The sequence below is a fragment of the Staurois parvus genome, unplaced genomic scaffold, assembly GCF_062004578.1.
Source record: "Staurois parvus isolate SC_StPar_1 unplaced genomic scaffold, SC_StPar_1.0 ptg000445l, whole genome shotgun sequence".
In the NCBI taxonomy this organism is placed as follows: domain Eukaryota; kingdom Metazoa; phylum Chordata; class Amphibia; order Anura; family Ranidae; genus Staurois; species Staurois parvus.
Genome location: NW_028318241.1, coordinates 8,350,794 through 8,359,233, shown reverse-complemented (window position 1 = coordinate 8,359,233; position 8,440 = coordinate 8,350,794). Strand labels below are relative to the sequence as shown.

The following is an 8,440-nucleotide window of genomic DNA, read 5'->3' as shown; positions in this document are numbered from 1 at the left end:
GCCAGCGAACTGATACCGCGGCTGAGTTGTATTTGTTTAATTGCTTCCTTGTACTAAATTGAATGTACGTAAGTGCAAATTTTTATCTTAATAAACAGTATTCTTTTACTGGATTACACTAGGAAGTTTCTTCTGTTTTTAACTCTTCATATACCATTGCGGAGAGTGGTCTGGAGTATTATACCGGCTCCTGAGGCGCTGCCAGCTGTCCATCCATCCTCTGTGGAATCGACAGTGAGAGTGTCAATGTGGACTTGGGATATTGTCTGCCTATTAGATCTCTATAGCTTGAGATCAATTTGGTTCAGTAAGAGGCTTGTCGGTTTTTTTGTGAAGAGCACTATTGAGCACTACAGCACTTTTTGGAAGATATATACTGCACGCAGCACTTTTTCTTCACATTGTATTGGGGACTTTATATACAGATATTTGTATATTTGTGCATCATCTATTGATTTATATGTCATATTATGGTGTATTTTTGTATTTGTATATATTATATATATTAATTGATAACACAGTAATTTCAGTATTTATATCATTGGGGGGGTTAAGTGAACAGTGCACTTTGTGTATAAGTTGTCATTTTATATTCTGGTATTCAGGAAGTAAGTAGCAGCAGTTCACTTTATTATTATTTCTACAGATTTTTATATATTTATATATTTTCTTACCTTTTCACATTATTGGTTTATCACTAGTCATATTGGGAGTTAGCGCAGGATTTTTTTATTTTCTTATCTGTTTAATTGCCACCTGCAGATGGCTGCAGATAATGTTACAATGAGTTCCTTGCAGCCAAGTATTACTTAAAATTACTTAATTTTGGTAAAGGATGGGTGGTATGGTGTACTTACTGTTCAGGGCATGCTGCTTTTGTTCCCAATAGGCCAGATGCCTTCACTGGTCTTTAATGGCTTCCCCCAAGGCGTAGAAGGTACCATCCTGCAGTGAGGATAAGTCTGTATGTCGACAATATTTTGGTGACGGTGGATACTGCTGACACTTTTCTTGGAAAACGAAGATATTTACTTCCAGTATGCAATGGGAGGCTCCACCCAATGCATTTCTGGGGCCCTGGAAGACATTGTTTTGATAACACGTTGGGCAGAGCCTCCCATTGATGACATTGCATACTGAAAGTTGACCAGAAATGCACGCCATATGCCATCTGGGTGATTTTTTCCCCAATGTGCATTGTTTAATTCTTTTTTGTAAGTGCAATTTTAATTAAATAAATATATCAGGTGATTTTCTACATTATGAGGACTGGGTACAGTGGGGCAAAAAAGTATTTAGTCAGCCACCAATTGTGCAAGTTCTCCCACTTAAAAAGATAAGAGAGGCCTGTAATTGGCATCATAGGTAGACCTCAACTATGAGAGACAAAATGAGAAAAAAAAATCCAGACAATCACATTGACTGATTTGGAAAGAATTTATTTGCAAATTATGGTGGAAAATAAGTATTTGGTCTTCTTCTTTAAGTGGCTCCTCTGTCCTGCACTCATTACCTGCATCAATGGCACCTGTTTGAACTTGTTATCAGTATAAAAGACACCTGTCCACAACCTCAAACAGTCACACTCCAAACTCCACTATTTTTTTTTTTTTTTAAGTCCGCAAACGTGCAAACTACAACGAAAAACCCGTAAGTGTTTCACAAAAAAGTGCAAGTGCAAAAACACCACACAAAAAGTGCACTTAGGGGTGTGCTTTGTCCTACCCCCGAAGTTGTTGGACCACTACCCTGATCCCCCGGGGCACGAAGCTCCTGACGGGGACAAGGTTCCCATTTGGTCCTCCTGGCCAAAAGGCCTGGTGGACCACCGTTCCTTATGTCCATTCGAAGCCGGACATCCAGTACTTGGTCAGGGGGCTCTCCCGAAAAAAGAAAACCCTCTAGAGAAAAGAACCAAAAGGCCACACATCCTCCCCCTAGACTTCAGGGCAGGCCCGAGGACCCACACCCTCCATCATGTGAAGAAAACACACACATAAGTAAAAAGTGACAAACGTGGGAGTGAAAATATAAATTAAATAAATAATTAAATAAATCTATAAAAATAAAAAAAGTGGTCGTGCCAAATTGTGCACTGACCAGGCCCTGAGGCCTGTAGCAAAAAAATTGCCCAGGACTTGGCCAAAAGGCCCGGTCCTAGAGGCGCAGTGCAAAAAGTGTTTAAACTCAGTGACCATGTGCTCTTTCGCAACATAGAGTCCCAAACCCAAGTGCTACTATGGGAGGCGACTACTCAGGGGGCACTGTGTTTGCGGACTCTCTGCCTTCCCAGCCCCTGGCCAGACGAGGTAGATCTGTCCAAATCAGGAGGTACTGGGTCCTTCCAGTTTTCTCAGGGGAATTACTCCGAGGCCCCAGCTTAACTCGTGGCGCTCCCCGGTTTCTGTCCCCCCGGTACTAGCCTTCCAGACCCCCATCATACCAGTGAGAATACTATACAACAGCCATCCCCGCAAAGCTAGAATGGCCGGGAGCACCCCCACTGGGCACTGATAAGAACAGATACTACACTTGATCTTAGCCAAAAGGCCGAGAAGCGATTACACTCATTACCTGTATCAATGGCACCTGTTTGAACTTGTTATCAGTATAAAAGACACCTGTCCACAACCTCCAACAGTCACACTCCAAACTCCACTATGGTGAAGACCAAAGAGCTGTCGAAGGACACCAGAAACAAAATTGTAGACCTGCACCAGGCTGGGAAGACTGAATCTGCAATAGGCAAGCAGCTTGGTGTGAACAAATCAGCTGTGCAATAATTAGAAAATGGAAGACATACAAGACCACTGATAATCTCCCTCAATCTGGGGCTACAGGCAAGATCTCACCCCGTGGGGTCAAAATGATCACAAGAACGGTGAGCAAAAATCCCAGGACCACACGGGGGGACCTAGTGAATGACCTGCAGAGAGCTGGGACCAACGTAACAAAGGCTACCATCAGTAACACACTACGCCGCCAGGGACTCAGATCCTGCAGTGCCAGACGTGTCCCCCTGCTTAAGCCAGTACATGTCCGGGCCCACCTGAAGTTTGCTAGAGAGCATTTGGATGATCCAGAAGAGGACTGGGAGAATGTCATATGGTCAGATGAAACCAAAATAGAACTGTTTGGTAGAAACACAACTCGTGGTGTTTGGAGGAGAGAGAATGCTGAGTTGCATCCAAAGAACACCATACCTACTGTGAAGAATGGGGGTGGCAACATCATGCTTTGGGGCTGTTTCTCCGCAAAGGGACCAGGATGACTGATCCATGTACAGGACAGAATGAATGGGGCCATGTATCGTGAGAATTTGAGTGCAAACCTCCTTCCATCAGCAAGGGCATTGAAGATGAAACGTGGCTGGGTCTTCCAACATAACAATGATCCTAAACATTCCACCCGGACAATGAAGGAGTGGCTTTGTAAGAAGCATTTCAAGGTCCTGGAGAGGCCTAACCAGTCTCCAGATCTTAACCCCATAGAAAACCTTTGGAGGGAGTTGAAACTCCGTGTTGCCCAGCGACAGCCCCAAAACATCACTGCTCTAGAGGAGATCTGCATGGAGGAATGGGCCAACATACCAGCAACAGTGTGTGCCAACCTTGTGAAGACTTACAGGAAACGTTTGACCTCTGTCATTGCCAACAAAGGATATATAACAAAGTATTGAGATGAACTTTTGATATTGACCAAATACTTATTTTCCACCATAATTTGCAAATAAATTCTTTCCAAATCAGCCAATGTGATTGTCTGGATTTTTTCTCATTTTGTCTCTCATAGTTGAGGTCTACCTATGATGCCAATTACAGGCCTCTCTCATCTTTTTAAGTGGGAGAACTTGCACAATTGGTGGCTGACTAAATACTTTTTTGCCCCACTGTATATACTTATGGACTGGGTATATACTTATTTCCACATGAATCTGATCCATTGGAAAATCTGAGGAGCCTATTTGGTGAGCAGCCTATGATATGTGTATGGAGAGATGCCATTGATGTTTGTTTATACTGATTAAGCCTTTATTGACCACTCTGAACAAGGGGGTACTTTGGGTCCTGTAAGTCCGCATCTTGGCAATATTCTGATGATGGTGGATACTGCTGACACTTTTCTTGGAAGAAGGAAGATATTTATTTCTTTATTTATTCCATTTAGCACATTTATAAGGGACTTTTCTTTGGTTTTGATTATATCCTTCAATGGATACTGTGTTTTCTATTGAGTATTACAATTTGCACTATGAATATGCTTGATCATGTATTACTATAATTGATATTATTATACACTGTTATATACTTTTTAGTGTAACATAGGCAATTTAAATGTCTAATATTGGAAGGGACATCTTCTTTTTGCGTATGCAACTTTATTTAACTTTGTGCACTAAATTTGCGTGATTTCCTTATTTTTTCCTATTCACATAGTGTACAAAAAATTGCTGCTTATTCTTTTATTTGTTCTTCGTTATCAATGTGTGTTTGTGTCTGTATAGCAAGTAGTACACCATACTATATTTTTCAACTTTACCACCCACGCCAGACTTTACTGTTCCAAGTTCTAATTCCTTTTAGGCTAGAACTGCATAGGTAACATTTGGCTAAAAATGTCTATGACCATGCATCACATGTAAATTTGTTCAGGCAATCAAATGCAGTACAGTGCAGTGCAGAGTTCTAAAGGCTTCCATGTGCTTAAAATCACATTTTACTGTTTATACTTACCCTAAAGACAGAGAAAAACATAATTTTTACTATCTCTAACACAACTCATTTGGAACACTGAGCTTCTATCTGTGACTATCATGTGACAGAGACACATGAAGCTCTTGCTATTACAAACAAAGCAGGTAACTGACCTCTAGTTGTTTTAGTTGCACAGTCCAAGTCAGCATGTAGCTACAGCCTCAGGCCTCAATTGCATCGCATTTAAGCCAGCTGTGTCAAGAATTCAGCAGATTCCTGCAACTGGATTTGAGCCTTCACTAGACCATCCCTATTGGCCATTAGGTAGATAGATAGATAGATAGATAGATAGATAGATAGATAGATAGATAGATAGAGAATATACAGGCCACACCTTCAACTGTACTTTTTCAGATTCATGCATTCTGAATTCTGTTACATTCTTCTGAACGTTTGCTGTTTACTTTTATTGCAAAAGCCCATTTGTGCTGCATTAGGGTGAAAAGAACTGGACTGCAGATTGAATTATCTATCATTGCAAGATATTTTGTTAAAAACTCCCATCAGCTCAGCTTTATTAGTTTTAGCAGTACCTGGTTGTTAAACCATATCTTACTTTTTCAGGACTTTTTAAAAAAGTGTTTTCAAAGCAAAAACCCTCTTTTCTTGATTTTCGATTCAGGGGAGGATTAAAAGCCCATAATTCACCCTTCTCTAATTGTGCCAGTGGCCAGACAGATAATTAAAAAATTTGACATCTAAACAGTAGGTGGGAGGACATCTTCCAAATGGGGCACCTTTTTCTGGTGACAACTGTCTAAGAGACAGAATTTTCTCACTTCCTGTTGCATCTCCAGGACAAGAAGTGAAGAGAGATCTCCCCAATGGGAGACACGTAGCAAAAGAAAAAAAAAACGGGGAAGACCTTCCCTTACTCTTTCCACAATTCAAAACAGCTTTGCCTAACTATTGGAGCTCCCAAAAAATATTAGTCAAAGAAAGCATCAACCCTCTTCCTCCCAAGTCCACCAAAAACTAAAATGTATGTATTTGAATTAGACTTGCCAATTAAAAGGTAAGGTCCTTAAAGGAAATCTATGGTCACAGCATACACTTTCATTTAATAACATCAGCATTGTAATCACAATACAAACAATAGTTATTTAGACAATCAAATAAAAGCTTATTTGAAAAATCTCCTTTTATGTTGTGATTGCTGCCTATCTACTGACATCTCTTTTTACAATTCCTGGATTCCCTGCATGTTTTAAAGCTTCTCTTCTGCTGTTTACTTTCAATGTCTAAAGACTACATATCCCATGGTACATTGCTGTCTGCATGCAGTGATTCCTGTACTGACTCCGCATCCTGAAACTCCTCCTCTCAGCACCCCTATAGTTCAGAAGGCAGGCTCTGTGAAATGTCTGACACAGCAGTGTCTACTCAGAGGACATAGTGAATATGTGTCTTACAATTCAAGGAAGGAAATGTATGGGGAACTTCACAAAGTACCTTTACTAACTTCAAGATTATTCAGATTAACCACTTCAGCTTCAGAAGATTTTACCCCCTTCATGACCAGGGCATTTTTTGCTTTTTGGTACTGCTCTAGTTTAACTGGTAATTGTGTGGTGATGCATCACTGTATCCAAACTTTATATAATTTTTTTCACACAAATAGAGCTTTCTTTTGGTGGTATTTGATCACTACTGTTTTTTTTGTATTATTATTATTACATTAACCAAAAATTAAAACAAAATATATATATTTTTTTACTTTCTGCTATAAAATATATCCAATAAAAAAATACAAAATACAAAATTAAAGTTCTTCATAAATTTAGGCCACAATGTATTTTGCTGCATGTCTTTGGTTAAAAAAAATCTCAAAAACCGCATTTTAATTGATTTGCATGAAAGTTATAGCGTCTACAATCGGTGGTATATATATTAATTTTTTTTTAATTTTATACTAGTAATGGTGGTGCTCAACAACTTATAGTGGGACTGTGAGGTGTGCAATCTGACACTTTGCGGGAACTGATTAACTGCCACTGACATCATCAGTGGCACTAATACAGTGAACAGTGCTAATAATATACACTGTCAATCTACTTATGACACTGTCTGGGAAGGGATTAACATCTCGGGCCAATCAAAGGATTAAGTGTGTGTCTAACAATGTGTAATGTCTGTAATGTGTGCTGTTTTTTACTAAAGATTCCAGGCAGAATAAACATGTGTACAGAGCCCTGTGTAGTTTGTCAACATAGGGCTCTGGGCTGTGATTGGATATAGCCAATCAGCAGGTCCCAGACATGAATCATTGGCCGGGACCTGTTGACTAAGTCCAGCTGTGTTCAATAACAGCAGAGTGTGTGCGCTTCCTGAATCCAGAAGAAAGCCATTACGTACAGATACATTACAGTGCCTGTATGAGCCGCCCGTCTGCAGTATATGTACTGCGGAGGGTCGGCAAATGGTTAATAGGAGTAGGCTAGAAGTAATTGAAATACAATGTGGAAATTAATATATGATTTTACATATTGACCCTAGATACACCTTAATTGGCTAACCCTTTAACTTAACTAATCATTTAACTGCCTGGAGCTGCACAGATATTTAAAGTTTTAAATACATTTTTTCTAACATCTCACAAGTTCTGAGCTTTATGTCAGAAGGCTTGATTTATATAAAGGCAGGAACAACAAATCAGTGCCTTTGCCTCACATACAGTCAGGTCCATAAATATTGGGACATCGACACAATTCTAACATTTTTGGCTCTATACACCACCACAATGGATTTGAAATGAAACTAACAAGATGTGCTTTAACTGAAGACTGTCAGCTTTAATTTGAGGGTATTTATATCCAAATCAGGTGAACGGTGTAGGAATTACAACAGTTTGTATATGTGCCTCCCACTTGTTAAGGGACCAAAAGTAATGCGACAGAATAATAATCATAAATCAAACTTTCACTTTTTAATACTTGGTTGCAAATCCTTTGCAGTCAATTACAGCCTGAAGTGTGGAACGCATAGACATCACCAGACGCTGGGTTTCATCCCTGGAGATGCTCTGCCAGGCCTCTACTGCAACTGTCTTCAGTTCCTGCTTGTTCTTGGGGCATTTTCCCTTCAGTTTTGTCTTCAGCAAGTGAAATGCATGCTCAATCGGATTCAGGTCAGGTGATTGACTTGGTCATTGCATAACATTCCACTTCTTTCCCTTAAAAAACTCTTTGGTTGCTTTTGCAATATGTTTTGGGTCATTGTCCATCTGCACTGTGAAGCGGCGTCCAAAGAGTTCTGAAGCATTTGGCTGAATATGAGCAGATAATATTGCCCGAAACACTTCAGAATTCATCCTGCTGCTTTTGTCAGCAGTCACATCATCAATAAATACAAGAGAACCAGTTCCATTGGCAGCCATACATGCCCACGCAGACTTCAGGCTGTAATTGACTGCAAAGGATTTGCAACCAAGTATTAAAAAGTGAAAGTTTGATTTATGATTATTATTCTGTCCCATTACTTTTGGTCCCTTAACAAGTGGGAGGCACATATGCAAACTGTTGTAATTCCTACACCGTTCACCTGATTTGGATGTAAATACCCTCAAATTAAAGCTGACAGTCTACAGTTAAAGCACATCTTGCTTGTTTAATTTCAAATCCATTGTGGTGGTGTATAGAGCCAAAAATGTTAGAATTGTGTCGATGTCCCAATATTTATGGACCTGA

At 39.8% G+C, this 8,440-nt stretch overlaps 1 pseudogene; it reads right to left on the bottom strand.

Annotated features, from left to right (window-relative positions):
• Positions 1-2,419: 2,419 nt before the first annotated feature.
• LOC149453922 (U2 spliceosomal RNA) lies at positions 2,420-2,562 on the bottom strand (annotated as a pseudogene).
• Positions 2,563-8,440: the final 5,878 nt, after the last annotated feature.